This window comes from Myodes glareolus, chromosome 8, assembly GCF_982192425.1.
Source record: "Myodes glareolus chromosome 8, mMyoGla1.1, whole genome shotgun sequence".
NCBI classification, from domain to species: domain Eukaryota; kingdom Metazoa; phylum Chordata; class Mammalia; order Rodentia; family Cricetidae; genus Myodes; species Myodes glareolus.
In genome coordinates, this window is record NC_142033.1 from 23866432 (window position 1) to 23882788 (window position 16357).

The 16357-nt window shown below is 33.1% G+C and overlaps 1 protein-coding gene across 18 annotated transcripts in view; it reads left to right on the forward strand.

The window, feature by feature from the left end:
- The window catches only part of Epha5 (EPH receptor A5), a 307513-nt gene that overhangs the window by 237919 nt on the left and 53237 nt on the right, over positions 1-16357 (forward strand). The gene's annotated exons all lie outside the window — the stretch shown is intronic.

Sequence of the window (16357 nt, forward strand, 5' to 3'; positions counted from 1 at the left end):
ATACTTGAAACAATGGCATTTTGAATTTACTTTCATAATACAGAAAAATACATTTCTAGAGTATGTTATGGTGAATGTTATACAATTAAACTATTGCAAAAATGTCAACCTTTTATTCTAATAAGAATTCAAGATAAAAGCTTCAGAATCCTATTAGATAACTTTGGCTGGCTATCTTTTAGATTCTTTCTAACTAGATGTGATTTTAAAAGACATATAATTTTGTTAATCTTGAAAAGTAGCACTGATTTTATAAAGTATAAAAAAATCAACCCTTTCAAAGGTGTTCATTTTTCCATGGGGCTTTTTACTTCAAGGCTTAAAAGTTTCTTTTTACCATATTATTTCTCAATAATGTTTAAGCTCCCATATGACATTACAGAAAAATTGACAATCTTTCAACAAACTATGACTAATTATCCCAAGATTAAAACTTAAACCCTCAGTAATGTAAGCAAACTGTAAGTTTCTTTAATCTTTCTTTTTCATCTCTTAGAGTATTGAACACAGATGTGGTCTTTATAGCATGATTTGGGTTTTTTTCTTACATTTCCTGTTTCAGAAATATAGTTGTTTAATCTGCGGGTATTGTGAGACTTTCATTTCCACAAGTCAGAGCCTTTTGCTATTTTAATTTCTTTTTTGTTATTTATTTATATTTTAATTAATTTATTTATTTATTAAAAATTTCCACCTCTTCCCCGCCTTCCTTTTGCCTCTCCCTCCCCACCTCACCCCCCCCTACCCTAAGAGCAGTCAGGGTTCCCTGCCCTGCGGGAAGTCCAAGCTCCTCCCCCCTCCATCCAGGTCTATAAAGGTGAGCATCCAAACAAACCAGGCTCCCACAAAGTCAGTCTATGCAGTAGAATCAACACCCGGTGCCTTTGTCCTTGGCTTCTCAGTTAGCCTTCATTGTCAGCCACATTCAGAGTATCTAGTTTGATCACATGCTCCATCACTCCCAGTCCAGCTGGCCTTGATGAGCTCCCATTAGATCAGTTGTGCCTTCTCAGTGGGTGGACGCCACCCTCGTGGTCCTGACTTACTTGCTCATGTTCTTGTTTCTTTTTTTTAACTAGCCTTCCTCCCTCCACCTTTTAAATTTCCCCTTTTAAACACAAGGGCATAATTTTTGACAACGGACTCTGACAAATGTCTTAGTCTAATATAAAACTTAAATTATAATATAAGGATACATAAAAAGCAAAGTAAAATTGACTATACAGAAGAGATTCATTTATTTGACTCTATCTTTAGATTTCAGGGAATTAAATAATGATTCGTGATATTTTATTTCTGAAATCTAAATTTTTCATATGTTTTCATATTTAGTTACATCAAATAAAACTGGAGATTTTTCTTTTACTTCAAATTAAATCTCGGAGAACATCTGGAGATAAGTACACATTATTAAAAACTTGCTCAGTCATATATATTTATACATGCTGTTTTACATCAAGCCCCAAAGCTTAAAGCCTATTACCTATTTCAAAATTGGAAAGTAAAAAGCAGGGAAAACATTCTGAAGAAGAGAAGGATTTGGCTTTTCTACATGGTCTTTGATAAGACTTTTAACAGTATTCATTTATGATTTTCATGTTGAGATGTTTCTAAGATGATAAATTCAGTATAAAAATTGCTTGCTGATTAGAAAATATTATTTGTTGAACCAAGGTTCTTCTCTTGTGGTTTTGAGTATGTGAAGAAGGCATGCCTAGATTTAGGTGCTCTGTGATAGTGCCTCAAAATCCCATTAAGAAACTGATACTCCTTTTGACATGACTTGTTGATTCCTGAGGTGAGTTTCTTCAGCAATTAATGCACATCGTATCTGCAAGGTAAATTGTAAGAATTAAGATGCAAGGTGACATCAGAAACATTGACAGCAGTTTTATATGAAACATTGCTTTAGTTTCCTCTTATTTTACATGAAAAGGAACAGTAATTTTTTTGTAATTTTCTTCAGATTCCTCATGTATATCAGATTGCAAATGATTCAGTCGTCACAGATAGCCATCACAATGGTTTATTGAGATTCTGGTACACATTCCTAATAAGGTCCCACCTGTGCAATTGAGGAAAAAAAAGAGCAATCATCTTTGTTCAAATACTTTTATTTTAGTAGATTTAAAAGTAGACAGAATTTCATAAGGCTGAATTAAAATAATGATAAAGAGAACAGATTTTCAATGCTTTTGGAATCCACATTTTTCCCATTTGTACAAAAAGGATGGTCTGATTAACGCTCCCATTAATAATGAGCATGATCTGAATTCCTATAAATAATAATCAGTTCTACATGGAAAAGAAACAATGGTTTCAGAGTAAAATTTTTCAGTGTTCACTTGGGACCATGAATTATACAAGAGTTTTAAATACAAATTAAGATATATACCAGAACTCTGGCTGCATCAATGTTAAATAATTGTGATTTTTGACTCTACAGTGAGCACTTGCTATTTTTGCAGAGGATCACCCAGAACTCACTTGGCATCTAAAAACTACCTGTAACACCAGTTCCAGGAGATTCAGGGCCTACTTCTGATGTTAATATGTACCAGGCAAACATGCAGGAAAAACTCTCATACACATAAAATAAAAATAAATAGACCATTAAAAGAATAAAGAATTGTAAGTGTTTTATAAGGGTACAAAATATTTTAAAACTTCTTCCATGGAAGTATGTTGCCTAATGCAAATAATAATAATATTGTCAGGAATAATTGCAATGTTGTCTAACACCAATTATGCATGACCAGTTAGTGGGTACCAATCTCAGGACTTCACGTATAGTATTTCATCACATCATGACTCAATGCTGAAACTGTCTGATTCATTGAGAATAAAATTATTTCCCTGCTTTTTCGTGAGCATTGTTGAGAATGTCCTTCTCTAAGACTTTTTCACTGGTCTTTCCTACATCTTCACACTCAGTTTAATAGAGATCTACATGGCTTATGTGTTATTCCTTTTAAGTCTGTACAGCATCTTATACTGTCACTGACAATAAATTGATAATCCATGGTTCTTTCTTCTACCTACTACAGATCCTTTCTTAAATATGTCTTCATCTGGCTTTTGCTCTTTCTTTTTCAGTAAATTATAAGACACAAGATGGTAGAGAACATAGGTACTTACTGAGGTACGGTGTATGAAGGGATGAGTGACTCTGGGTGCTCAGGTACTATATATGCAAGTGGGATTCGGAGAACAACTCTACAGTAATTGACTTTCTTCAATTTGTCTCAAGTCAGAATTTCTCCATTTGTGTTTCTGCTGCTACTCTGCACAGTTCAGTCTATCTGGCCTGTAAGCATCCAACAATTTCTATTAGGCAGCTCTATGTTTCAGTAGCAGTGTGAGAGCTACAGATGCTTGTCCTGCCATCTAGCTTTCTGAGAGCTCAGAGGATTAAACTCCAATTGCAGGGTTACGAGCTCATGGCTTTCATCTACAGAGTAATCTCTGTAGCTCCTTCTGTTCTTTTCATTGTTGGAATATTCCATTACATGTAATCATGAGGTGTGTCAGCTGTAGTATATAAAATTTCCTATTTTGTTCTGCTAGAATGAAGGACTAACATTAAAATCTTTTCAGAGTTATCAGTAAAATTAATAAAATATGTCTTAGAACTTAATATCCATTGACTTAAAAGAATAAAGTGAATTACTTCTCTATCTTTCTCTGGACAGGATTGCCTCCTAAATTGTACTTCAGCACAACTCATTTCTAATGTCACCAATGCCATCAAAATTCCTGATTTCCTTAAAATGGTTAATTTCACTTCTGTATATCTTTAAAACACCTCAGAATTTTCATTTGTTTAATTGAATGTTTGTTTGTTTGTTTGTTTGTTTGTTTAAAAGACATGGTTCCTCTGTCTGACTCTGGTTGTCTTGGGACTAGCTCTGTAGAACAGGCTGGTCAACAACTCCAAGATCTGTCTCTGCCTCCCAGTTACAGGGAATAATCAGAGCTGCTTAACACTTTCATTTGAATGATATGTACATCAGAAGAGGAATATCCAGCTAAGGAGTTATAAGGGTCTGTGAGGCTAGAGAACAACTTGTTTTTGAGTTAATGATCACTTTACTGAGCTGAGCTTTGAATGCAATGCTCTTAACACTTCATTTTCAAAGCCAATGATAACAGACTTAATGAAACCTTTATATCAAGCTTTAAAGAAAAAGTTGATGAACATAACAGTGACCACTAACTGAGAGGAGGATGAAGGACTCATTTTGTGAAGAAATGTTCGAGAACAGCAGACACCCGTGCTGGAGTATGAGACTTATCCTAAAGCATAGGATAGAAAATGAGGAGAGTGGATCTCACTCAGCAAACAGTCTGACATCCCCCCCCCCCTTTTTTGAACCAAATTTCTACTCACTTCTCAATATTTAAATTTTGGCCACATATGAAGACCTGTAAGAACTATTCTTTCTGTGCTAAAGCCTCCCCCATTCTTCATCTAAAGCCTTCCCTCTTTACACGAAAACATTGAAATGAGGTATCAGTTGTTTCTCATATAAATTTGAAATTTTCCATCCCAAACTACAGTTCATTATGTGTGTATGTTCTCTCTTTTGTCTGTAAAAAGGAGGGAGAGATCTCTGTGGCTTTCACATTTAATCTAATTGAGTGAGTTACTTACTCATAAACTATGGAATTAAAAATCAACTGTGCATCAATCACCATTTGAAGGGATTTGCCCATTATTAATGTTGGCAGTTGAGAAAACTGAGTTATGTTAGTAAGGCCAACATATTATTTAGAGAATCTCTGAATAATAAATGCACAGTATTTCTTATAAATGATGAATAAATAGATAGTTAAATAAACAGTGATTTGAAGAGAAATTAATAAAATTTGGCTTATCATAGCATTTTTGACACTTAGCTGTTCTATTATAAGTATTATTCAGAAGTAAGTAGCAATGGTTTTTGTAATCAATAATAATATGAAGCCATTTTTATTATTTCTTTTTGGTCATATTAGATAAATTGATGGTTTTGATGTATATAAAATAACAGGGGTTATACAGTTCCAAACTTGTGAGATTTGAAGAAGGGAATTATATAAAAAATATTTTAGTATAACACTATTTAAATTTGGATGGCAGCAAATAAACAAATATTTATAATCTCACATACCATCAGTATTATAAAGAGTTCACTAAAAGTAAATCTCAGTGGTTTATGAGTCAACAAATAGATATGATTTCATAAAACTGTAACATATCCAGGCAAACATATTGATTTAATACTGAGAGTTATTATCCAATCTATTTTCATATAATTACATGAGGTTTGTTTTTCTGAAAAAGCTCTTAAAAATAATTAGAGAACAGATCATAATTTATTAATGAATGACAAATGAGATGAAGGCAGAGTGATGCTCGAAATACTAGGAGGACAGCAATGACTAATTGCCCCCTATGGGGAGTCAATCATCCTAGGAAACTGACCCTAACAGGGTTCTTGGCTCAATTGCTCAGCAGCATTGAAAATCCCACTCACAGTTTCTCACAGATCAAACACATAAACGTTACTGTACATCTCAGGACATTGTATTGAATCAAACATTTCAAAGCAAAAACTCTGTGGCATTGAGACAAGTAATCAATACCAGTGATTTGCAATAGTGCAGACTGTCTTTGGAGAGATTCTAGAGATGTTTCTATTTCACATTTTGCAAAGCAGAATCCAAAACCATGCCTTCTCTTGCGTGTTCATTGCCTAACCTCTATTTCTGTAAGACAGCAAATGATTCATTCTTATTTAACATAGACAGTGGTAGCAGCCAGAACTAGGTAGGCTCTAGAAGTTCTTGGTAGCTCTGGGAATTTCATTCCATCTTTTGAAGGGCACAATGCCATGAGCTTTCAAAGGGACCTGTGATGCAACTCCATGGTAAAAATCAATAGCATTTCCTTGAGCCAAAATATAAAACTTCAACAGTAGCAACAACAGAAAACTAAGTTTCCTAAGAAATTGTCAGGAAACAGAGTACAAAGTTCCAAATGAGCTTAAACATTGACCAAAAGACATATTGCTTAAGGTCTATGTTCTAAATGTTAGGGCATAACAATCGAAAATTGAATAAATAGTTCTTGTAGACTAGACACTTAGTCTCAAACAGCTGAGTTGTCTATCATGTCAAAGCACTATCTTCCAATATAGCAGTCATTATACAAATCATAGCATAGTCCAGATTTCTTGCTTTCAAAATTCCCTTTTCAGGCTAGAGAGATAGCTCAGAGATTAAGAGCATTGCCTGCTCTTCCAAAGGTCCTGAGTTCAATTCCCAGCAACTACATAATGGCTCAGAACCATCTGTAGTGGGGTCTGGTACCCTCTTCTGGCTTGCAGTCATACACACAGACAGAATAGTGTATACATAATAAATAAATAAATATTAAAAAATTAAAAAAAAAAAACAAAATTCCCTTTTCTTATTCCTTTCTTTTCCCATCTCACAGACAATAATTTCTATACATTGAATCTTTGGCATGCATGAACTTTCAAATGTTCTTGCACATCTCTCTTTCTCATGCCCACATCATTAAGGAAACTGTCTGTCCCTGTGTGTGTGTTGATATTAGCTATTAATTAGAGGCCATTTGCTATTCTTTCTTTTGTTAACGGCCTGGTATCCATCTTCTTGATTATATTTTTGGAACTCATCTGCCGTGAATAAGAATTGTTTGTTGAGATTTGTCTTTTGCATGGGGGTAGACAGATAATTCTACATGAATAAACACAAATGGTGTTCAAGAAAACAAAATAAATTAATATTCACATGTCCTAAAATGTGCAGATGCATCTTTCTCTGTGATTGAGGCCACAAGGCAATAGATTCAAAGAACAGAAAATTTTCAGTAAGAACTTTTTCTGATGATTCTCTTTTAAAAATAGTGTTGGGGAGAGTTATATAGTATAAGATTGACTATCTGAATGATTCTCTAACTTTGACCTCTGGAAGACTCTAATCAACTAGACCTGAGCCTTGAATGTTTAGGGCTGTGGATATCACTTCCTGAAATATAGACACCTGATAGAGGGTTTATAGCTCTCAATTAGTGAGTTTTAATGTGAATCCCATAGGTTTCTGGAAAAAAAGTCTAACTCAGGGAGGAGCAATCTCTCTGTATCTTGAGTTGTTTTCCTAGTAGTAGTATTACTACTACTACTACTAGATGGTGTGTGTGTGTGTGTGTGTGTGTGTGTGTGTGTACATTTTCATACCAAAGCACCCAGCTGAAGATCATTAGATGACACTGTGTAGTTGCTTTCTCCTCCCACGTTTATGTGACTTTCAGGAATCGACCTCATGTCGCTAGGTTTACACAGTATGTAAGGTTCACTCCTGAGAAGCTCAGCAGTCATTGAAAGTTTAAGATTTCCAAATATAATGTGAAAAGTAAAAATATATTAACAAAGAAATTCCCTTGGGCAAGTGTAAGCTGAAATAGAAAAAAAATATATAATAAATATTTTAAAGTTATTGCAGAACATTTTTGCCTGATTTCATTGGTTATTTTACCACTGTGTTTCCTCTGGAAGAAACAACAGAGGAAGACAGCTCAAGGCAGGAGAACTTTCTGTGACTTGTTGCTTCAGAACGTTCAGTGTAATAGCTGTTGGCTATTTCTTCTTTGGTGACTATTTCTATGGCTATTTCTATTTCTTCTATGGTGGCTATATTCTATGGCTATTTCTTCTAGGTGGCTATTGTCTTCTATAGAAGACAAGAGCAGTTCATATCATTAACTGAGGACTAAAGAAAGAGATTCTAGCTAATATTTTGCTAGATTTTTTTCCTTCCTGTTTTCATTTTCATTCTTTTCTCAGCCCATGCTAAGATGCTGCCCACATTGACTGTAGTTCTGTCTGTCTGTCTGTTGGTTCTTTCTCTCTCTTTCATAGTCCTTTTTAAAAATGATTCCAAAGACACACCTAGAGGTGTGCCTCTCCATTACCTAAGTGATTCCAAGTATAATCCAATATGCAATGAAGATTAATTTTCATCACATCTTTTTCATTTTGGCCTGGTTTCCATCCTGAGAGGAGAAAAATCAATAGCTCCACTAGTTTAGAACCTTTGACATTAGAGGAAACCTCTTCATTTCTTGAGTTTTCATTATTCCGTTGCTTGTCTAGAGTCAACTCCAAACTAACCATTCTGGTTTTCATGTATTCCCCTATTCACGGGCATCTCTCACTTGTTTCCAGAAATTCTTCTTTTAATGGAATCAGTTTGTTATTCTGATGCTACAGTACCTGTTCCATTTCACTTTCCAGAGGCAAATATGAGCTCCGTTGATTAAAATTAATTTTTTTCTTGGACGTTTTATGTATCTAGCCAGCATAGATACATATTAAAAAATTAAAATTTTTAAATGTACATCTCTCAGTTGTATTTTTGTATATCTTTAAGCACTGAGTGTTTATTATTTCACTTCTGATACTGATTTATATTTATCTGATATGTAAATTAGCTTACAGCTTTCTTTGTTTTATGGGTGTCAGTGGCTTCATTGTTGAGGGCCTGCAATAAAGCAATGTATCAAGGTAGAGCAAAGCTGTTTAGCCCATCCAAGCCAAGGATCAGATGTATTGTTAAAGAAGGGTAGGAGATAAGACATACATTTATTTGCCTGATCCTGGTGACTAGATTCCCCCAACTATTCCACATATGCTTACAAGATTTAGTAACTGATTCAGCTATGAACTTGGGATTATTTTAAACTTTTGATAAATTATCAAATTCTTCATATCACAATTATTTCCAAAAATTCCAATGACTTTTAACAAGCTTTGGTACATGAGATTTTTGAGGTACAGTTCATATTTAAATTAGTAAACTTGGATGATTGAAAATATTTTTAAAACCAGAATATAATGTTTCATGATGCATTAGTATTATAATGTCTAATCTTTCACATATATTTTCACTCCTTTATCCTCATTTTTTGTTGTTATTTTGGTTAGTATGTAATTATTATTATTTCTAGTGTCCTTGGAACCTATCTGAGTCGGTCAAACAAGGTTCAGTAAATACAATCATTTTAGGAATGCTGATACACACTGATAAATAGCTGTTTATACCTCATGGCATCAATAAATATTTCTAACATATCATCAAACTGACTAGTGACTTATAACCTCTTACACATTTTCTAGCTTAATATGATGAAATAGGTATACATTTTTTGTATTTCTTCATTTTTTGGGACAGTATGTTCGTCAATATATAGACAAATTTTAGACATATTTTTCATTATATATTATAAATTACAGATATATACTATGTTTCTATTCAGCTTAACAAAATCATAGAGTTTCATATAGGGAAAGTCAATTATTGAAGTCTCCTGGTAATTTCTTTCAGAGAATATAAAAAGGTTCATTTTGTGTGTTTATGAATTTATACTTTTGTATTCCATAGCTTTATGTAAATGTCTAACACTACCATTAGCATCCCTTGAAATTCTTGTCCCTGAATTCTAAGTTATAGTGTGCACTATAAATCTAAATAGATGTTTAGTCTATATCATTTCTCTGTCAATCTACTTGATTTGTAGCAACACTTTATTAGACTAAATTTTAAACTAACATCTTTTTCAGTGTCTAATTAGGAGACTAAATTGTTGGGACCTTAAAATCACAACTATAAATCAAATATATACATTGCATGACAATATATATGTATGTGTTTCTATACAATTACATTTACAAATTAATTGCAAACAAATTTGATCTCATTATATTATAGAAATAGAATTTATGCGTGAAATATATAAATAAAATGCATATAGTAGCTTACAGTTTTCAACAGAATAGTATATAATATTAATACTTATGGTTACTAGTATAATAAATCATATTACTGATTTCTTTTCCTTAGCAAACAAAATTTGCTTTCATGGAATTAAATAAACTGATATAAAAATGCAACATTTATATCACTCTCATATACTGTTTATTTTTCATAATACATTCTTCACACAATGCAAGCTTTTCTTGTGTTTTGATAGATATGTACGATTTCATTTCTATAGTCATATAGTAATGAATCTGAATCCTTAGTCCTTTAACTTCACCATTATTGTGATAACAGGCATGATTCAAATATAAAAACATACAAGTTTTGAGAGATGATGAACATGATCAAAGTGTGTATGAAAATTTCAAAGAAATAATTAAATATTTTAATTAGTTTAAAAGAAATATAAAAATCTTGGTGTAGGAAACAAATATATATTAGAAATTGAATGTCTTACTTCATTGAGTTCTTTTTTAAAATTCACTCATATATTTAATTAGAATCACCTTTTATTAATTGTTAATTAAGGATATATTCAAGGTGTGTTTTAATTAGATATATCCATAAATAGCAATTGTTTTTATGCAATGAAAAGTAGTATAATATTTTGCATATTTATCAGTTCTCACTTTTTCTATCTCTTTTCATTAAGCTGAAAACAAATCAAATTGCTGAGCACTCATTCTGGGTGAAAATCATTTGCTCTTCTATGAGGAGCATAGAGTGGACGAGGTTCAATAGGAAGCAGGAAAACAGAGATGAAGTCCAATGACTTGCATCTGATAAGGAAGATGCTAACTTGTATTTTTCAGTGTGGGTATCACTTTGCTACATAGTAAATAAATAAAATAAAACCCCCTGCTTAAAGTAGGCTATATGTTAATGCTCTAGTTCTTGTTCAGAAGAAAATGTAAATATATAGCCAACTGAAAATTTGAATTCGTGGTTTTTTTACTGAACAACCAAAGATTGCTTCTTCAGTAAAAATAAACTGGAAACACTTTAATAGAAGCTAAGTCAGAGTCAGTAAATTTTTTAAAAAGATATTTGATAAGAAGTGATTAAACTAACATCATTTGCCTTTGACAGAGAGACTCAAGGGCAAACAGGATGATAGTGCAGTAGCTTTATACATGAAAAAGGGGGTTTTGAAATCTTTCACGTATGTCCCAAGTAGGAATTGATGGCACGGGAATGGTTAAATGGAATAATCGACACAGGGCTTTCTAGGTAGTTTGGCTGCCTCTAGTCATCTACAAGTTGGAAGTTAGTGAAGGCAAAACTAAAGAAAACAGCAGTTATTTAGAGAAACTTTGACTCTTTGTGGTGATTATTATGGAAGTCTCAATTGTTTTCCCATGGTTTGGCTTCCCTTCAGAAATGGCTAAAATCATCTTCCTCTATTCCTTCTTCACAAATTGTATATTTTCTCATATACAAACACATTTTTAAAATATAAAGTAGTTAATTCTCACATCCACATATGCATATCTTTCTGAACTATTACATTTTCAAAGTGACACAAGAAACCATATTATGTTTTCGTTGTGATGCCAAACAAGAATACTGCTTCCATGGTGTATATCATCTTTCTGTTTTATTCAGTTTGTAATATCTGAAAAGTTATCTACAGTATCTGTCTTTCTTTTGAAATTCAAATAAGCAAATTTAATAAGTATACAAAAGCCAAAGGGGGAAAAAAACCACAACAGAGAGATAGATAGAATGCATGGATAGATGGATGTATGGCTGGACAGACAGAGGTAGATAACAATGCATCATCAAATCAAGTGTTGAAATCTTGTCAAGACAGCCACCCGGAGTTCCCAATAAAGAGGTCCCGAGACAGAACAAAGCATATCCTTAATAACACTTCTAAGTAGTAGAACCAACAACAACAGCAGCAGGTAGGCATATGACAGTCAAGCTGGCCACTCATATCATTAAGGAGAACTCAAGTGGGGAAGCTGAAGTTTCTGACTTTATGGTTAAATGTTCAGCTTCTTTTCCCATTGTAAGCATTTTTATTTGTTTACATACAAGATAAACAATAATAACATCAAATGGAACTGATATACCTTTCAGTTCAGTGATTCTAAACCAGAGGTCTTGACTCCTTGGACTACATATCAGATATTTACATTAAGATTTCTAACAGCAGCAAAATTATACTTATGAAGTAGCAACAAAATAATTTTATGGTTGGGGGTCAACATAGCATAAGGAACTGGGTTAAAAGGTCAAAGTATTAGGAAGGTTCAGAACCACTCTTAATGTGTGTTTTCTTGGGCTGTTCCATTGTTCTCTTCCTTCCCAATCACAGTGTTAGGGAAATAGTCCGACATCACACCACAGAGATATGTTGAGACTAATACAGTTAGGTCCGAAAAGGTGGTAAGGTGGCAACCCTGTTCCAAAAGCTAACTTCTTGTTGAGTTCCAACAACATGGGACAATTTACCAATATAATATGCATTGCATTTGTTATGGATAAAGATTAAATATTTCAAATTTTAAAGTACTTAATAGATTGATCATGTTGTTTTCTCATGTCTCTCTTTTTATTTTAAAGCAAACAATGAGAAAAAGACATTCAATTGCGCATGTCAATGATATAGAAAGGAGTGGAAGCCCCGGAATGTCATTATTCCGATCAATTGACAGACATTATGTATGGCTATAACTGGGCATTCTAAAAGAAAGTACACATTCAACAGTGAGACAGTAAAATCCACACTTTCAAACTGCAGAACAAGCTTGCCTATAGTCAGGAATTTGTGTGTTGTGTTTATTTATCTCTATTACTTCTGTCTAGGATAAAAATAGTAAAACTTTTAATAAATGTTCTCTTTAGGATTTTATTGTTCTACTAACATTGGCACGAGTGAAAGGGGTAGAAAGGTGGTGATGCACTCCATTTCTGTGAGCATTTTTATAGGTTTCCACCCTGCATTTGAATACATACTAATATCATATCCAGGCCTTCCATAATTTCAGAAAATAGTTATGCAAAGAAGAAAGTTCACCTAAGTTAATTAACTTATAGAATTGGTCTTAAATATACATATATATGTGTGTGTGTTGTATATGTATGAATTATATGTGTTCTGCTATATTCTGACTTTGAAGAAAGTTAAAAAACAACTTTCTTGTGAAAATATTTAACATTTTTTGCAGAGTAGCTCTTAGAAGGCACATAAAGGAAACTGAAATTTGTTTTCAGGTAACTTTAAGTTTGTGGTCCAGCAACTAAAAAGGAAAAACAAATATAATTCTATAGCTATGTATTTTTGTGAAATACAAAGCCAAAATATTCAAGTAACTGGCATTGAAAATATAAAAGCACAAAGGAAACTTCAATAACACTAATCTTACAATTAACTGAAACCTCTATATATGCACATTAGGCAATATCTTGTTTGAATTCTTAAGAGGTATAAGAGCATTTATAGTTATATAGAAATGTCCCACTTCATTTTTGAACATTGTAAATTAACATTGTAAACAAATTGCAAGAGATTATTTGAAGTACCTACAAGGAAACAAATTGCTCATAAGTACACCCATGTACTTTAGAAGATTTTTATTAACAAGCAGATAATTAATATGCTAATTATACATAATTCCTTTCATTCATTAAATAAATTCTTCCAAGACCATTGTAAGACAAGCTCATAATTCAATACAAAGTATTTGAATTGACTAAGTATTGCATCAAAACCTTTTAACCTGTACAGAATCTGAAAACTCTTAACTGTGGTAAAAACAATACTGATATTTTTGTTTTCTCATGAGGTTCCTCATTTGTTGTGGTAAGATAACATTTGGTCTTTGGGTTTTGTTATTTAATTTTTAGGGTTTTCTTTCCTAAAATAATTTCTCCTGTTTATAATTTTTGTATTGTAAAAGTGAACAAAACACTTCCATGAATGTTTGCATGCAATGATAATGCCTGCTCTATCACTATCTCAAAAGTTTACAGGATATTTTATAATAGTCATTGCAGTTCTAATATGTTCTTAAATAAAAAATTATACACAGAATGTTCAGTAAAATCCTTTTAGTAAAAGTTTTTTTTTCATTTTCCACGGAGTTATTTATTTATAAGCAGGCATCTGGGGAAATTAAATGTAAATAAGCAAATAACATGTCCTGACCTGTTGGCCTTTCTTTGTAGAATGGAGGAAATCATCCTATCTTAACGAATTCTAGATCATTTGAATGATTAAATGAAATAATTGGAGACTTAGCATGTTTGTATAGCTGTCAAAAATAGAAATAAAGATATTGAAGTTTAGTGTAAAGTCCTCTTTGCCCAAATACTGTTTTCTTTCCTTTCATGTAGAATACACTGTCGTTCCTTGGTTCAAATAATGATTTTCATTGTAATAAATTGAGTGCTCTTTGAATCCCCATTTAAAATTCTTAATTTTGTTTATATTTGCAAATTTGTAAATTTGTAAAAGCAGATTCATGACTTCACAAATACAAAATTGTGAATAATTCATTTTACCTCAGTTTTCATGATATAATCTCTGTCATATACACATCCATAATATAATGAAGCTTAGGTGCTTAAGGGATCCTTCTTTGACGTTTAGTTATTGCCAACTTTATATAACCTGGATGGAGGGAGTATAGATTGAGGTATTGCATTTATCAGGATGAGTGTTGGATTTATGCAGCATTTTCTTGATATTTATGTGAAATGATCCAGCCCCTTTAGGTGGTACCATTATACTGAGTTCTACCAAAAAACACCCTCTCAAGCCATGAGGTGAAAGCCAGCCAACAGTGTTCCTACACGGTCTCTGTTTAAGTTCCCACCTCCAAGTTCCTCCTGTCTTTACTCCCTACCATGACTTCCATTAACGATGGACTGTGAACTATGATCACAAACAAACCCTTTCCTCACTGAATTCATTTTTATATTTGCTTCATCACAGCAACAGAAACAAACTAGGTCATGTTCTTTTAACGTTTTACAACAAAACAAAATTTGTTTGATTACAGTACAAGCTACACTATATAAGTTTGTTTTGGTGTTTTTTTTTAAACAGTCCTGAATGGGAAGAGAGCTCTCTGTAACAAAAGTTTTCGTGAAACTTCTTAAGCTGTCAGAGTAGGTTAAGAAAATCAGAATGTTTGAAATAATGTGATACAAAGAGTTAAACAACAAAGTGGGGCGAGAGGGGAGGATCCTTACATCCAGTACAGTGGTAATTAAAGAGGTGCATGGTGTTGACCTTTTAATTTCATAGCTAGTTCTAAGGCCAATCTTAGAAGACAATTCTCAAATACATACTATATATAGCAATAGTGGCGCAGACATTCTGAACGCAAAGTACTTTTTTTTTATCCAATATTTAGGATTCTAGTACCAAGACTGCCAGATACTGCTGGTCATCAGAGTGACCTGGGATAGTGTCTTCCTAGTTTATTATCTCATCTCAACAAAAAATTAAAGATGTGAACACTACTGAGAGTGAGCAGGGTGCCATCTATCTGATAATTGCACTAGATTCTCTCTGTTTGCCCCAGGACAGAGCACTGCTACTCACTGTGGAGTCACTCTTAAAGAGCAAATGATTCAATCTTTTTTTTATTTTACGACTAAGCTGAAAACTGTTGCTGTCCAACAATTGTTTTGTGATCTTGACTCTTTTGCTGTCTTTGTTTTTCTTATGATCTCTTATTTGAGAATTTATGTGTTTAGTCATTCGTAGTCTCTAGTCTTGTTTTTCTGATCTAGTGTCTTGAGGACCTCCTCCCTTGAGGATATATAATCACCTGCTACTATGGCAGCAAGATTATTTTGCTCACACGGGCACAGGTGTGCATGAAATTGCTCTCTCTCTCCACACACACACACACACACACACACACACACACACACACACGCCCACACGCATGCGCGCACACACACACCCACACACCATGTATATATGTATGGGAAATTCATCACCTTGCTATAGCTGCCAGTAGTTACTTGTAGGGTTCCACGTGCTAAGAACTGCCAGGAATGGTGATGTCCCTATGCTCAGGCATTGCTCTCAGAGATTTTATTGGCTGCAATTTCCAGCACATTTGACTTTCAATTTCTAAACCATCTTAAGGACTTGAATTCCAACCTGCCTTTTCTGGAATATTTATTGAATAAGAAAACATATGTTTTTCTACCACCTGGTGGTAGTGTCCTTGTGACAAACTTCTATGAATTTATTTTAAGAGGCTAGTTTATGGAGTTATGTTAGTTATTTATGTGCTTCAAATATGTATATAAACAAAACCTCAACTCTTTTAATAATGTGAATACAAGAAAGCTTTCATTTTTAAATCCTTAGAAAATGTTTTTTGTAGAAATTTAAAAAATTACACTGACCATTCTCTGTATCTGTCTGCATGTAGTTAAAAAGTATTCAATTATATGATAATGGGACTACTTAATATGGAAAGAGTATATGAATCATGAAAAGTAATGAATTATTCTTTTATAAAAATCTTTTTACATTAATTATGATATTGCTAAA